Source organism: Dermacentor albipictus, unplaced genomic scaffold, assembly GCF_038994185.2.
Source record: "Dermacentor albipictus isolate Rhodes 1998 colony unplaced genomic scaffold, USDA_Dalb.pri_finalv2 scaffold_21, whole genome shotgun sequence".
Taxonomy (NCBI): domain Eukaryota; kingdom Metazoa; phylum Arthropoda; class Arachnida; order Ixodida; family Ixodidae; genus Dermacentor; species Dermacentor albipictus.
In genome coordinates, this window is record NW_027225575.1 from 4,658,395 (window position 1) to 4,673,426 (window position 15,032).

The 15,032-nt window shown below is 45.1% G+C and overlaps 1 pseudogene; it reads left to right on the forward strand.

Moving 5' to 3' along the window:
• The window catches only part of LOC135918716 (regulator of chromosome condensation-like), a 55,221-nt pseudogene extending 41,602 nt beyond the window's left edge, over positions 1 to 13,619 (forward strand).
• The last annotated feature ends 1,413 nt before the right edge of the window (positions 13,620 to 15,032 follow it).

Sequence of the window (15,032 nt, forward strand, 5' to 3'; positions counted from 1 at the left end):
GACGGACACAAATAGGGCCAAACCACGGGCGTTCGGAGTTCCCGAAACTTGCCTGCAAGAGTGGCGCAAGCAGGAGAGGTTTTCTACTTCAGCGGATGCTGCATACGGCATGTCCACGCAAACCCCCCCATCATGAAGTTATCTGCAACGGGGGCAGAGCTTACGCGTCTAGGTGTACCGCATTGCGTTCTCGCCACTTAGTTTGCATTGAAGTGAGAGGTAACACAAAGGTCAGTTTGCTAGCTCCTGCTACTACACTTCCTCGCTTCACGTCTTGATAGCGAGTTTCCACAGTCATCGAATGGGATGTGTTATGTTTGCTTGTGCGTTCCTGCCACCATGCTTGTTAATTTTGTTAGCAACCGAATGTTTGCAGGCCAACAAGACTACTATCCTGACTTCGTATAGCTGTCTAATAATTTGCTATCTTTTCCAAATGAGGGAAAGCTGTATTTCTGTATGAAACGAGGTGCATGGTGCTGTAAAGGACTTTCCTTTTTTAGGTTACGGCAAATGCGTGTGTGTTACACTACAATTGAGGGCGCGTTACAATCGAGTAAATACGGTATTGGCTAGTGCGGACAATCTGTCTCGTGTGGCACATTGTACACGGAATGTAGTATGATGCCACTGCCTTGCTAATCTGGAGATCGTGAGAGGCAGCGCGTGGGTGACACCTGGGCCTGATTCACAGAAGCCACCACAGGCAGAAGACCCTTGCCCATGTAGCACTTTGTTTTCATATATGGTACTGGTGGACATGCTTGACACATGCCATCAGTCAATAAACGATGGCACGCTACTCTGGCACTATCTCGCAGCGGTTGTCGTTGCAGAGTCAGTCTTCTGCGATACTACGCCTTTGTTCTTGCACATTTGCCATGATCTCCTCCGCTTTCGGCCTCATGATCCCGCTGCACCCTCCTTTGCTTTCTTCCTCGCATTCTCTTCGCTATCGCCGTCTTTAACCCTGCTGCGCTTAGTGTGCACTCTTTCATCCTGCGCTGTGCTCATTCGTTCCGAGGGATGCTTATGCCAAACGCAGGAACGGGTGCCTAAGAGCTGCGCTCTAAAACATGGAAATTATCAGACTCTCACAATGGCGAAGAAAGCAGCTATGTTTTAAATGCGAAGTTGCTCGAGAGTTTTCATTTTCTAAGCAAACTCGGACTGTTTCAGACTATATGAAAAACAAGGGGAAGGTCTTGGAGGCAGCAGAAAAGTGTCTCTAGGGAAGCAGAAACATTTCTGTAACTGCAGCCATCCATAGCTAGAAGAGGCACTGAACATATGGCTGAGTGCCATTGTAGCTAGGAGGATGCCCGTGTCTGGCGATCTGCTCCGGCGAAAAGCCGAGATGGTGTCCCTGCGCGTGAATATTACCTGCTTTAAATTCAGCGGTGGCTGGCTGCGGAATTTCAAGAAAAGGTACGACCTGGCATTCAAAGGAATGTGTGGCGAGAACTATTGCGCTGACAAGCTGTGTGCACTGCTACACCAGTAATCTCCAGACGTCTTCAACTCCTTTATAAAATGTTGCCTGACAAGACGGTTACCCTGTCCGGCGGACCCTGCCACGGGGGAAAACGTAGCAAGGAGCTTCTGATAGTTATTGTGGGAGGCAACATACCGGGGAGGGAGAAGCTTCAGCTCCACACTATAAGCAAGTCAAAACATCCGAGATGACATGGGAATGAAAGCCTCTTTTTTATTTGTAGGGATAAATCCATGAAATTTGGCCTGCAGGTGCGATTTGTTATGCCGGCATAACTGAAATGACTTTAATGCTACCTTGTAGTTTTCGAGTTACAACACTTGACAGCCTCTAGTGGTCATCCTTATATTAATTTCACACAAGTATGCCAGATAATCAGGCTCACGAAAGCCCATTTTGTGCAATAAAGCTATTGGTTTATTTTTTTAAATTCCGAAATGAGGATATGTGCTTTTGAACTTTCCTATGCATATTATCTTACTGACTAACGACTTTTGCAATAAACAATTGTAAATTTTTTTTCTGAGGTATAGATAAAAATGGACAGCTTCATTTCCCACGTCAATGTTTCAGGATCTGATTGCAAAAGACAGAACGATAGTCTTCATTCGTTATGAAATGGCACTGGGATGATTGAAAGCAACTGCACAGAAAATGAAAGCTGAGAAAACAGAGCTCAGTTTCATTTGTTCTAAACATTTAGATATCTTATTGGAGCACCTAAAACCAACCTGGGATTTAGTACTTTGTCTGTGAGGACACATTTCCTGTACATTTTGATCTAGTTTCTCGCTTCTTTGCAGCAGTTTCGTGCACTTTAGTTGCCTTTTTGATGCGTCGTGCATTCATGGATCGTGCAGAGGTAGATGACAATGCATTCAAAATGTCCGCTCTTGTCTCCTCTCGTTGTGCAACCTCTTCATTGGTGAGTTGGAGCTGGAATTCGCTGCTGAATATTTGACGTGAAAACTCATGCTCTCGCCGCCGATGTCGCGACCACACGCAGACATGCCATTACCTCAGCCCACGGTCATCATCATCATCAGCCTGGTTACGCCCACTGCAGGGCAAAGGCCTCTCCCATACTTCTCCAACTACCCCGGTCATGTACTAATTGTGGCCATGTTGTCCTTCCAAACGTCCTAATGCCATCCGCCCACCTAACATTCTGCCGCCCCCTGCTACGCTTCCCTTCCCTTGGGATCCAGTCCGTAACCATTAATGACCATCGGTTATCTTCCCTCCTCATTACATGTCCTGCCCATGCCCATTTCTTTTTCTTGATTTCAACTAAGATGTCATTAACTCGCGTTTGTTCCCTCACCCAATCTGCTCTTTTCTTACCCCTTAACGTTACACCTATCATTCTTCTTTCCATAGCTCGTTGCGTCGTCCTCAATTTGAGTAGAACTCTTTTCGTAAGCCTCCAGGTTTCTGCCCCGTAGGAGAGTACTGGTAAGACACAGCTATTATATACTTTTCTCTTGAGGGATAATGGCAACCTGCTGTTCATGATCTGAGAATGCCTGCCAAACACACCCCAGCCCATTCTTATTCTTCTGATTATTTCCGTCTCATGATCCGGATCCGCCGTCACTACCTGCCCTAAGTAGGTTTATTCCCTTACGACTTCCAGTGCCTCGCTGCCTATTGTAAATTACTGTTCTCTTCCGAGACTGTTAAACATTACTTTAGTTTTCTGCAGATTAATTCTTAGACCCACTCTTCTGCTTTGCCTCTCCAGGTCAGTGAGCATGCATTGCAATTGGTCCCCAGAATTACTAAGCAAGGCAATATCATCAGCGAATCGCAAGTTACTAAGGTATTCTCCATTAACTTTTATCCCCAATTCTTCCCAATCCAGGTCTCTGAATACCTCCGGTAAACACGCTGTGAATAGCATTGGAGAGATCGTATCTCACTGCCTGACGCTTTTCTTTATTGGGATTTTGTTACTTTGTACGGGATTTTGTTGATTTTCTACGGTCGCATTGTCACCATAGCCAACACGACCGTTGGCTATAACTCCACACGCGGACGCGCTTTCCTGGTCATCCACGTGCACCGGTTATGCCTCATCGACAAGGACGGTGGCATCTGCTTCTACGAATAGTTTTCTCCCTCTGTTCCACGCCCTTTGTGGTCTCCAGTACGCATGGGCCGTTCCGAGCTTGCTTTCTTTGGAACTTTTCACAGAGCACGTGTGTTAAGTTGCCACGATCATCTACCACATTGATCTAAATGCTCGCAGGAGAGGTTCGTCAGCAATTCAAATCTACAACAGTCGATAGGAGTGCGCCCTGTGCTCCATGGGACTACTGCGCCCAATTGCAATGTCGCTAGTGTTGGGCTTTCGGTGGTGAAATACATCGCTGCAGCTGTCTTAAGCTCCAATCTCTCCTTTTTACGATGATACCAAGATGCGTCAACCATGCGTCAACCATGGAGAAAGGGCGTCAACCATGGAGGAAGGAAAAATATTTTCTTCCTCCATGGCGCCAACGGATAGTCGAGCGATGCGTGGTGCGAACGGTGCCTTCCGACTCCCAATTTTTTTTCGCAATTTTTTATGACAGCACTCTAGGAAAGTGCCATTTTCTCAATTTCTACCACGTGTTTTGTTATATTTTACCGGGAGGTAAATAAAGGTCCGTCGATCATGAAAAAGTTCAATAAATCAGGAAATTAAAAACCTAGACAATTTTACTGTTTCCATTGCCACGTCCTCCCTTAGAGTTTGAATCACTGCCTGTCCAGTGCGAGGCAAACTCCATGGCATGGATAACCCAGGATCTTTTTGAAAAATATGTATGGAAGCTCGACTGGAGATTCGAGGTTCAGAACCCCCCAGGGTCCCGATATTCATAGCAGGCACGTACCCAGGATTTTTTTTCGGGGGGGGGCCCACCACCTTCATCATCATCATCATCATCATCATCATCATCATCATCATCGTCGTCGTCGTCGTCGTCGTTGTCATCATCATCATCATCAGCCTGTTTTAAGTCCACTGCAGAACGAAGGCCTCTCCCTACGATCTCCAATTACCCCTGTCCTGCGCCAACTGATTCCAACTAGCGCCGGCGAATTTCCTAATTTCATCGCTCGACCTAGTCTTTTGTCATCCTCGATTGCGTTTTCCTTCTCTTGGTACCCATTCTGCAACCCTAATGGTCCAACGGTTATCTAACCAGTGCATTACATGACCTGCCCAGCTCTATTTGTTCCTCTTGATGTGAATTAGAATATCGTCTATACCCGTTTGCTCTCTGATCCAAACAACTGTCTTTATGTATCTTAATGTTATGCCTAGCAATCTTCGTTCCATCGCTCTTTGCGTGGTCCTTGCTCTCAAACATCTCTGTCAGTCTCCGACTCTCTGCCCCATATGTCAGCATTGGCAAAATGCACTGATTGCACATCTTACTTTTCAATGATAATGACAAGCTTCCAGTCAGGAGCTGACAATGTCTGCCGCATGCAATCCAACCCATTTTTATTCTTCTGTGAATTTCCTTCTCATAATCAGGGTTCCCTGTGATTAATTGACCTAGGTAAGCGTGCTCCTTCACAGTCTCTATAGGCCCTCTGGTGATCCTGATCTCTTGTTCCTTTGCCCGGCTATTTCTTATTATCTTTAACTTCTGCATATTAATATTCAACCCCACTCTTACACTCTCTCTGTTAAGGTCTCCAATGATATGTTGTAACTCGTCTGTATTGTTGTTCAATAGAACAATGTCATCGGCAAACCGAAGGTTGCTGAGACATTCGCCGTCGATCTTTACTCCTCAGCCTTCCCAGCTTAATAGCTTGAATTCTTCTAAGCAAGCAGTGAATAGCTTTGGAGAAATTGTGTCTCCCTGTCTGACCCCTTTCTCTATAGGTATCTCCCTGCTTTTCTTGTGTAGAATTAAGGTAGCTGTAGAACCTCTGTAGATATTCTTACGCGAAAGACGAGTCAGTAAGACGAGAAACTATTTATAGGTTATATTTACAACAACGCTTGCAGCGCTGACCGGTTAGATTCACAGCGCGAGCCCAGTTCGTTCTTCCTCCTCTTTTCTGGAGTGCTGGCACCCACGCGCCTCGTTCAAACAAATACCACACGCATGTAGCAATATTACTACGCCAGTTAATCACAGAAGCAAACAAAATCATCGTCATGCGGGCTTATCAAAATGGCGTCGTGCTTGATAGCTCCGGATCGTCCGCTGTTCTTGAAGAGCTTTTCCATCGGCGGAACCAATGAGGTATGCAACAGGCATGGACAAAGTGTACGGAGTCTGAGTATATTTCACTCTTCAAAAGTCTGCGGTACAGTTCTTTTCACTACTGAGCCGGTTTACTCATGAAACTTCAGTGCCAACTGAAGTGAAGCTTGACAATAAATAGTTGCAGCGAAGCAAGCATTTCAGTTCAATAAAGAATTAGGCTTTCGTCATTCCACTGTAATAGGCGAGGGAAAACGTGTAAAATTAAGCGCTAATAATTTTACTTTTTTGTGGTTACCGCCTTATTTGGGTAACAGGAAAAGTTTGAAGTAGGGATTATTTGAAGCCTCGCGGAGGAACAGTGGTTGGTTGTAATGAGGGCGTGGGCGAGGTTTCACTGTAGACCTAAGTTGTCTCCGACTATAGTAGCACTTCTTGTATTAGCTATGGAAGAATTACAGCGAAATATATATTTGCGGAACAATCACAGTTCTTTTGGATTCCTCGTTTACTGCTCCAAGTGCGAAAACGACTCGTGTTGTTATTTGGGAAATTGCGTACCGCTGTGTGGCCGCCAGTCCCATACAACCGCGTAGAGCGCAGGATACTGCGATGGTAGACGTACTGCCCCCACCGCGAAAGGTTAGAAAAACACCCACATAAGCACAATAGAGAAGCGGCTACGTGAGGCGGTTCGACCGATAACTGTAGAAGCGTCATTCAAAACACGTAATTGTTCTCCGCTTCCGATGGCGCTTTCTCTACTTTCCATTTAAATAAAAAGATGTTGATCTATACATATTTTATGAAGCAAGGGTTATATTTGTTAGATTTATTGTTAAATTCGCTTTTCCTTGCAGTTTGGTTGTTGCCTTGGCTCTCTCCCTTACTGGATCGCTTGATTTCTCAACTCCTTGCGATTATTGTTTCCAGTTGCCAATTTTGCACGAAAAGTGCTATACAATTAGGGAAAAACCAGACGAGGTAACGGGCGACAGTCATCTTGATTATCGTTTTGAGGGTTATTGCAGGTTTTCGTGATGGACGCTGTTTCACATTATTTTATTTCCCACATTATCTAACCCATATCACGTGTATATGATTCCGGGCATCTGCCAGCGTCGCGACGAGCTGTCATTCAAGGAATTGATGAAGCAAAAGGAAAAGTTAAACGCAATTGGCGTTTTCTCAGCCCGCAACTCGTTCCACGAGATTACAGACCAGCTGACTAACAGCCGCATCCCTTTCCTGGTCCCAGGATGAGCCTAAACAATGAAGGTTGAACTAACAAAAGCAACAGCTATGAGCGTGACAGTTGAATGGATGGTGACAAATGAACGCATCTCGAGTTGATCTCGCGGGCGCCGAATCTATGAGAAAACTGGCCTTCACATCCCAAGAGATGCTGATAACTACCGCCATCCAAAAGGAGTGAAAAAGGCAGCATAATGCTGACCGGTGAATAGCTGCCAAGTCTCAACATTGATCTGGCAGCGCTTTAGGAATGTGTGAGGAGTGGTGGCGTGGGTGGGGAGGGGGGGGGGGGGGGTATGCCATCTGATTTCGGGGGGGGGGGGGCCGGGCCCCCCCGGGCCCCCCCCTGGGTACGTGCCTGATTCATAGACAACTGCAGTGCCCATGGGCACATAAACAACCTCAATGTTATTCATATGGAGTAACATAACATGGGATAAATATTGGAAAGAAATGTGAAGTTGAAATGTTGAGGATTTCTTTTAGTGTGCCGTCAACAGAATGTGGTAAAAAAAATTGAGCTTCTGCACGTGATGTCGAACTGTATGTCTTTTCTTTGATGCAACACTGCTGAAGTTGATTCAACAGTGCTTTGATGCAACAGTGCTGAAGTTTTGGAGTCCCATGTGTAGAAAGTAAAAATAAAGGGGAGGAAAACTTGCTCCACCAAGGTATTGTAGCCATAAAGCAAATTAAAAATAAAATGTTGATATGTCAGGTAACCCAAAGGTAGTTTTAGAAGACCAAACCAATTGGTGGAAAAAAGAAAAGTTGGTAGGGGTTCCAGATTAAGGTCGAATAGCAGTGCTAGCGAGAATTTGGTAACAGTGTCTGAAAGTGGGTTATTCACCTTGCTTGCTTATGGCTATGGTGTCGGGCTGCTAAGCACGAGATCGTGGGATCAAATCCTGGCCACAGCGGCCGCATTTCAGGGGGGGCAAAAGTCGAAAACACCTGTTGTCTTAGATTTAGATGCACGTTAAAAGAACCCCAGATGGTCCCAATTATTTGTGAGACCCCCCCCCCCCCCCCAAACTACGGTGTGCCTCGCAATCAAATCGTGGTGTTGGCACGTAAAACCCCGTAATTTAATTCTTTTTTCTGAAAGAGGGGAGATTAGACAATCACGTAGCTTCAGCATCCTGTTTTGCCATAGAAAAAAATTTATAGAAACGAGCGAAAAGAGCAAGAACTGGTGCCACGATTCATTACTGCTGCCACACGCGCATAGGAAGCACCTCTTTGGACAACGCTTATTTGAATTTCAGGTACACATATTGAGCAGTTTTGAGCCCTTAATGCGTCCAGAATGCAAAATTGTTGAATGTACTGTTATTCAAACTAGCAGAGTGATTGCGTCCCCTCCCCCCTCCCCAAAAGAAGTGCAACCCCTCTGTCCTTTTTGTGGCAAAATGTTACTCCTCAGAAGTTTCTCGGGAGATCTCTATTTTAACCTTTAGTAATTTAAAATTTGCCATATGGCAGTGATCAGCCTTATTTACCTTAAGATTCCTACCGTCGTTGTGGCATTGCACTGCTGAGCTAGAGGTCACCGGTCCTGGCTGTGGAGGCCACATTTTGATGGGGGCGGAATGGAAGAATGCTCGTGTGTTGTGAATTAAGGGCACGATTAAAAAAAAGCCCAGATGGTAAAAATTATTTTGCCCCCTTCCCACCCCACTAAAGGATGCCTCCTCACCAGTTCATCATTTTGGCATGTAAAACCCCGAATATAAATTTGTTTTTTGTTTGTTTTCTTATTCTGTATGTACATATACAGTCGCCGACTGTTTATTCTGACCTCACGGGGTGCTGAAATGTCCGAATACACAGGTGTCCTAAAAAACAGATTAAGAAAAAAAAGGAAATCCTTTATTTCCACGCACTTATTCGGGTTTGGCAGTAAGCTTGAAGAAATCATGAATGCGCCGTTGCACGCTGTTCCATTTACCGCAATCCGATATGCCTGAATCTCGGAGAGGGTCTTGCGGTCACTATAGGCAGCTGAATGCACAGCCACTGCTTGTGCACGCTCCGCATGCTACGGCAGCGTAGCACATGGTGCGTCATCTTCCGACTCGGAGTCATCGTCTGGCGGTGCAGCAGAAACCTGACGAAAGATCTCGCCGTCATCGAGTTCTGCGCATGTCAGTACAGCAGTGTGAGTACCTGTGAAAATGTCAAATGAAACGGTGTCCTGAACCACTGCACAGGTCTCGGCAGAACACTTTCGGCGTCAGTAGGTTGCACATCGGAAGGCGACAAATCCTAGGCCTCCCGGCACCCGCTTGCCGGCGTTCCCCAGCGCAGTCTGCACGGGCACTGTAGGTGCCATAAGACACTTGACGCGATGTTTCATATGTCGCATTGCAACACCGCAACCTCGACACAGCACACAAAGCAAAAATCACCACGCTGTCATGCCGATACCACTCGCACAAACGAAAAATGTGGCCTACTTGCAGCATCGTGCACGAATTAACAAGCAAATCAGCTGCTGGATTGTCTTGACATGGCTTACTGAGCTGAGACCGGAACTGCTGTAGCCACGAACCTGGCAGACACGGTGATGATGGGTGGGGATTTGAAATAGCGCCACTTTGTGGGGCAACAAGGAGGCTCCATACTAAACAAAAATGGCGTTCAGCAAGTCGAACCATGCACCGGTCAGAGTCGGTGCATAATGCTCTCGATAGAGTTGGCTCAAAGAGTGTCCGAAAAATCAGATGAAAGGTTGCAAGGTGTCCGAACTTTTGGCAGTTGTTATACGTTATGGTCTGTGGGGAGAATGGCGGTGCCGCGAAGCAGACCGAATAATGGAGCATGTCCGAATTTTTGGAGTCCGAAAAATCAGTCGGTCACTGTAGACTCGTGTAAGGCCCACACCCCCAACTTACCAGCCTAAAATCTGGAGAGAGAAAAAAATTTAATGGAGAAGCAAGTGCATTCGGTGCCCGATGCCATGCGCAAACATCGACGAATTCTTGTGCTCTGTGTACTTCCGCAGGCTGCTACTATAGATGGCGAGAGCCTGGGTATGTACAAGTCACCGGCTGGGTTGGCACCACTTTGACCAAAAGGTTCGAACCCGTGTACGGCTGCACCTAATCAAAATTATACAAATAAAGTGTGGCTCTTACATGACTTTATACGGTATTTGGCAGACTCATTAATAGACTGAGTGCTTTATTTTGTACAACTTTCCGTTACGAGTATGCCTAACGCACTAGAGCTTGAAAAGGCTTTACTGCATGGTACATAATGTAGCACTAGCTTTGGTTTGTCTGGCCTTTGTAAAGTTGCCTGTTATATATATGAAACTTGATATAGGGGGCGATGACTTTTAAGTTTTCAAGAATAAAAAAACATTGGCTAGCAGATAATATAATTCTAGGCCTTCAGATAGATTATTTAAAGGTGGACGCTACTTCAACAAAGCATTGAAACGCATATTCACGTAATTTAAATATTTTTAATTCACTCCTAGGTTAGTTTAGAGCACATATTGCATCTTCAAGGGCTGTATGGTAGCGGAATTAAAAGACGGGAGAAAAGGACACAGGGACACACATAGCGCCAACTTCCAACAACTCTCGTGAACATATTGCAATTTAAAAATTGTAGCCGGTGAGTTTGCAAAGCTTATCCACCAGAAATGAATTTCCGGAATGACACCAGTTTTGAGATATGTGCCATAACACCCGCCGTGGAAATGTATTGTTCCGCTTACTTTTTTAACAAAACTCTTTTGTTTATTGAAGTACAAAAGTAACTGGAACACCCATGTTTATCCCACACTTCGAGAAATATCTGGAAACTGGTGCTATCCTGGAAATTATTTCAAGTGGGTAAGCCCTGCAAGCTCACTGGCTACAATTTGTAAATTGCCACATGTTCTGTAAAGTAATTAAGACATCCATTGGGCCAGATTTGTTAATTAGATGAATGTGCTTAGATTTCTTGTGCTAGTAATGTCCACTTCAAATAATCCAGCTCAAGGGCAAGAATTGTTACAGTAAACTCTCCATGATACAACCTTCACGGGCTCATGGGAAATATTCGTATCAACCAAAATTCGTATGATTAAAACATACACAATCAAGAAAAAATGAATTTATTTTTAGCAGGAAATTCCTAATACAGTGGAACCTCTTGATACTTTCCGACTCGTACATCGAGTTTTCATGGTCCCAACGCAAATCCCGTTGAATTGCGTGCATTATGTTCCCCTTGATACCTCCCCAATCTGTAATGTCCTTGCATCTTACGTTAAGTTTGAATGTGGTGGTCATGTAAATTTAGCAGCGCAGCCAGCTTGTTCGTTGAAATAAGAGACCGAAGTTTGCAGTAAGCAACCACTGATTGCAATAAGTGACTAAACTTGTCAAGCCAGGCGCTGTACATGTGCACAGAGCAGTATGCGAAGTACCAGAAGCGAAGTGTGTATCAGTTAAAGCCTACAGGGAACCACGTACACTGGGCCAGGTCCACCGAGTTCAGCATTGCATTTATTTTGAAGCCAGCAAGGGTCTTACATGTGTAGCATACCGTATTTGCTCAAATCTAACGCGCTCTTCCGATAAAACGGGTCCGAAAATTCCATGCGCGTTAGAATTGAATACGACCTTAAATTCACGTTACCATATCGCCATCGGTGTTTCAAAATGGCCGCCTCGCACGCGCTTCGAACCTAGCTGCCGTAGCTTCCAGATGTGCTGTAGTATGTGTGCTTAGGTTAATGCACCATCCATCTTCCCGGTCTCCCCGTTTTCCGCATTTGCTCCATCAGCATGGAAGTGCCGACTGCAAAGACACGCTGAATTCATCATGATGCTGCAATTAAAAGGAAAGTGATCACATGTGCGGAGGTGGAGGGAAATGGGGCCGGATCACAGGCGTTCAGAGTTCCCCAAACTTGCGCGCGTCACTGGCGCGAACAGGAGAAGCTTTCTTCTCCAGCAGCTGCTACGTATGGCACGGCCGTGCGGTCCCTATCTTGAAAGTCATCTGCGATGGCGACAATCTAGGAGCACCACGCTGTGTTCTCGTCACTCAGTGCACTTTGAAATGACAGTCCGCTCAAAGGTAAATTCGCTCGCTCCTGCTACCGCACTTCCCTACTCCAGCGTTTTGATGGAGAGTTTCCGCGGTCATTGCGTGAGACATGTTCATGTTTGCTTGTGCGCACGTGACGCCATGCTTGTTAATTTAGTTAGTAAGTGAAAGTTTAAAAGCTTATACGGCCGATAAAACTACTATCTTTACTTTTGATATAGCTGTCTACTAATTTGCTACCATATTCGATGTTTCGCCTTTCGGCCGAAACTGGAACTTTTTTATTTACAGCCACCTTAGTGTATTGGGAGTAAACCTTTGTTTTTCCAAATGAGAGATAGTTCTATTCCTGCATCAAAGAATGAGGTTCAAGGTACTATAAAGGACTTTTTTTTTTGGTCACGGAAAACAGGTGCGTATTACAATCGAGGGCGTGTTAGAGTTGACTAAATACAGTAATTGCTTGCTCTCTTGAGTCAGCTTCGCCGTAATGGAGCCATGATATGCGGTGAAGCATAAGCAAATTATTGCAGTCAAGCATATTAAGAGTTGAAAGGAACCACTGTCACAAAACATTGTACATGACCCTTAATTATACATACGTGCATGCACCATCCTTGTCAACAGTGTGTGCGCTGAGACATCTAATAACTGTACTGGAAGCCATTCTAGAGCTGTTTCTGACATAGCTGTGGCGATTGGTGGCCTCCCTCACAGTTACATTTTCCTGGCTCTTACATTTTTTTTTTTGCGGGCCTTTAAAAGACGTTTATGAACGGGGTTCTACTATCGGTGTGCGTTTTCTTCTTGCCCAAATCAATGATCGCCTTCTAGAAGGCGTAAAAGTGCGTGCATGTGACCTTGTGAATGTTTTCGCACGCCACTGAATGCCTCAGCATGTAGAGTGCAAGGAGCGTTTTGGCTATTGTGGTTGCGGCCGCGATCGTCGTTGCTGCAGTGGTCTTTCTTTTTTCCTCGTTGGTCAAAGCATCGGGCTGTGATATAGCCCGGTCCACTCGACGGGGGACTACGCAGCCGCGTGATTTAGCAAGTTGCCTGGCGACTATGGATCCCGCACAGATCCCGCTCTGCCGGCTTGACTGTGCTGGCCACTAAGCTGGCTTGGTCGCCGCTGCTATTCCTCATGTGTTTGCATGATCAGCAGCTGTGCGGCAACGCGTTCGGAACAGCCGATGTTTTTCGTATTGTAAGCAATGTATTTAGGACAGGAAATGCTTGAAAATTATATCACACTGAAATTTGCACCAGCCATGATTGTATCACCATGATTTTACTGTATCTGCAAAGGCAAATTTAAGAATTCCAGAAAATTTAAAAATGTTCACCCCATATAGTATGTGAAATGGAGTGTACAAAGTTATACTGAGGCTTCAGAACTGTAACACAACTCTCTCTCTTTCTTGATGGTGTACTAATTTGCAGGACGCTTGTACTCCTGGGGCTTTGGCACAAATGGCCAACTGGGCCATGGTGACGACGATGATTTGTTTCAGCCGAAGGTTGTCGCAGGGAAGCTCGCAGGCAAAAAGGCTCTGGTCGTCTCTGGAGGTGGCCAACATGCTGTCATCCTCGCCACATGATACAGGCAGTTTCCTAATAAATTTTTTTTCTTTCATCGATACATTTTGTTGCGTTTCTAACATGACGTGACACAGCGCAAGATTGATTGAAGGTTTTAAAGATTTTAACAATTGGACATTAGCGTGTGGCTGACGCTACAGCGTTTTATTACATAAATTGTTAGCACTGGTTTGTGCTTTTAGGATGGTGGCGACATGATCAATAAATTGGTTTGACTGATTGCCATTATCTTGATGTCTGTGGTGGTGTCCCGTTATTCGGCACAAGGTTGTGGGGCCTATTCTTGGTTACGGAGATGCTAGGCAATGTAGTAGTTCGAAGGGTAGATCTGGCTCCTTGACATTTTTCAGGCGAATGTTGCAATGACAGCGCATCTTGTCTAGGATTGATAATTCTTCCACAAGGTTTCTCGAGTTTAAAATTGTGTACTTCATGTGGGAAATCTCTACAGCAGGGGTTCCAAAGCTTTCTGGCCTTGGGCAACCTTGCCTGCCTTACCGGAGTGCCGCGGCGGGACTCTCTCCTCCCCCCTCCCACACACACACTTTCTACTTTCTAAATGATGTGCTTATCCACAGCCTTGTGACGATCGTTGTAACAAATCTTTATCCCGAATCTTTCTTTTGCCTAAGTGCGGAAGTGGTGGTTTTAATTTTTAAATTCGAACTAATGCAAATATCCACACAAAAGGGGAAGGGGATGGAGTTGGTTCCCTTCAGGCTGCTCACAGAAACCAAAGGCCGTTCGCTGAACCCGGCTTTGGGAACTGCTGGTCTACAGGAACGTCAGATATCAGAACATGTCTTTCATGAATGGTACAGCTGGAAAATATATGGCTACTTCAAATGTTGTCATGTGTAAAATGTGAAAACACGAAAGAAAAAAAAATTTTTCACTTGCTGTCAAGTTGAACATAGCTGTGATACGAAGAGCAAACACCCAGATTTCTACCAACTTGTCTTGCTAAAACGCTTTACACGTATTATTGAACCTTGATGTGAAGATCCAATCTGGAATGTTTTGAGGCACTTGAAACTAGTTTTAAATATTTTCTTGAGTGCTTTTGCTCTTGATGCACACCGTGCCTGAAGTGGATAGATATGCTGTGCATTGTTTTAACTTCTATCCGTAGTGGTAGCACGAGCCACCTTCGAAGGTGGAAAACTGGCAGAGTACATAAAGTGCTATTTTTTCACCTGTGTGTGCCTGGTTAGAAAATGTATTGCAGTTTCGAAACCCAGGTCAGACCTCCGTAATTTTTTTTTGTAATGAAATGAAGCTACAATGTGTCTCGCCAATATTGGTATGTAATGAATTTAATTATCCTTTCAGCAAATAGGAGATATAATGAATGTATTTGTGTAGAACGCGGTTTCGTCTAACACGATTTGAATTTTTGTGACTCCTGCTCA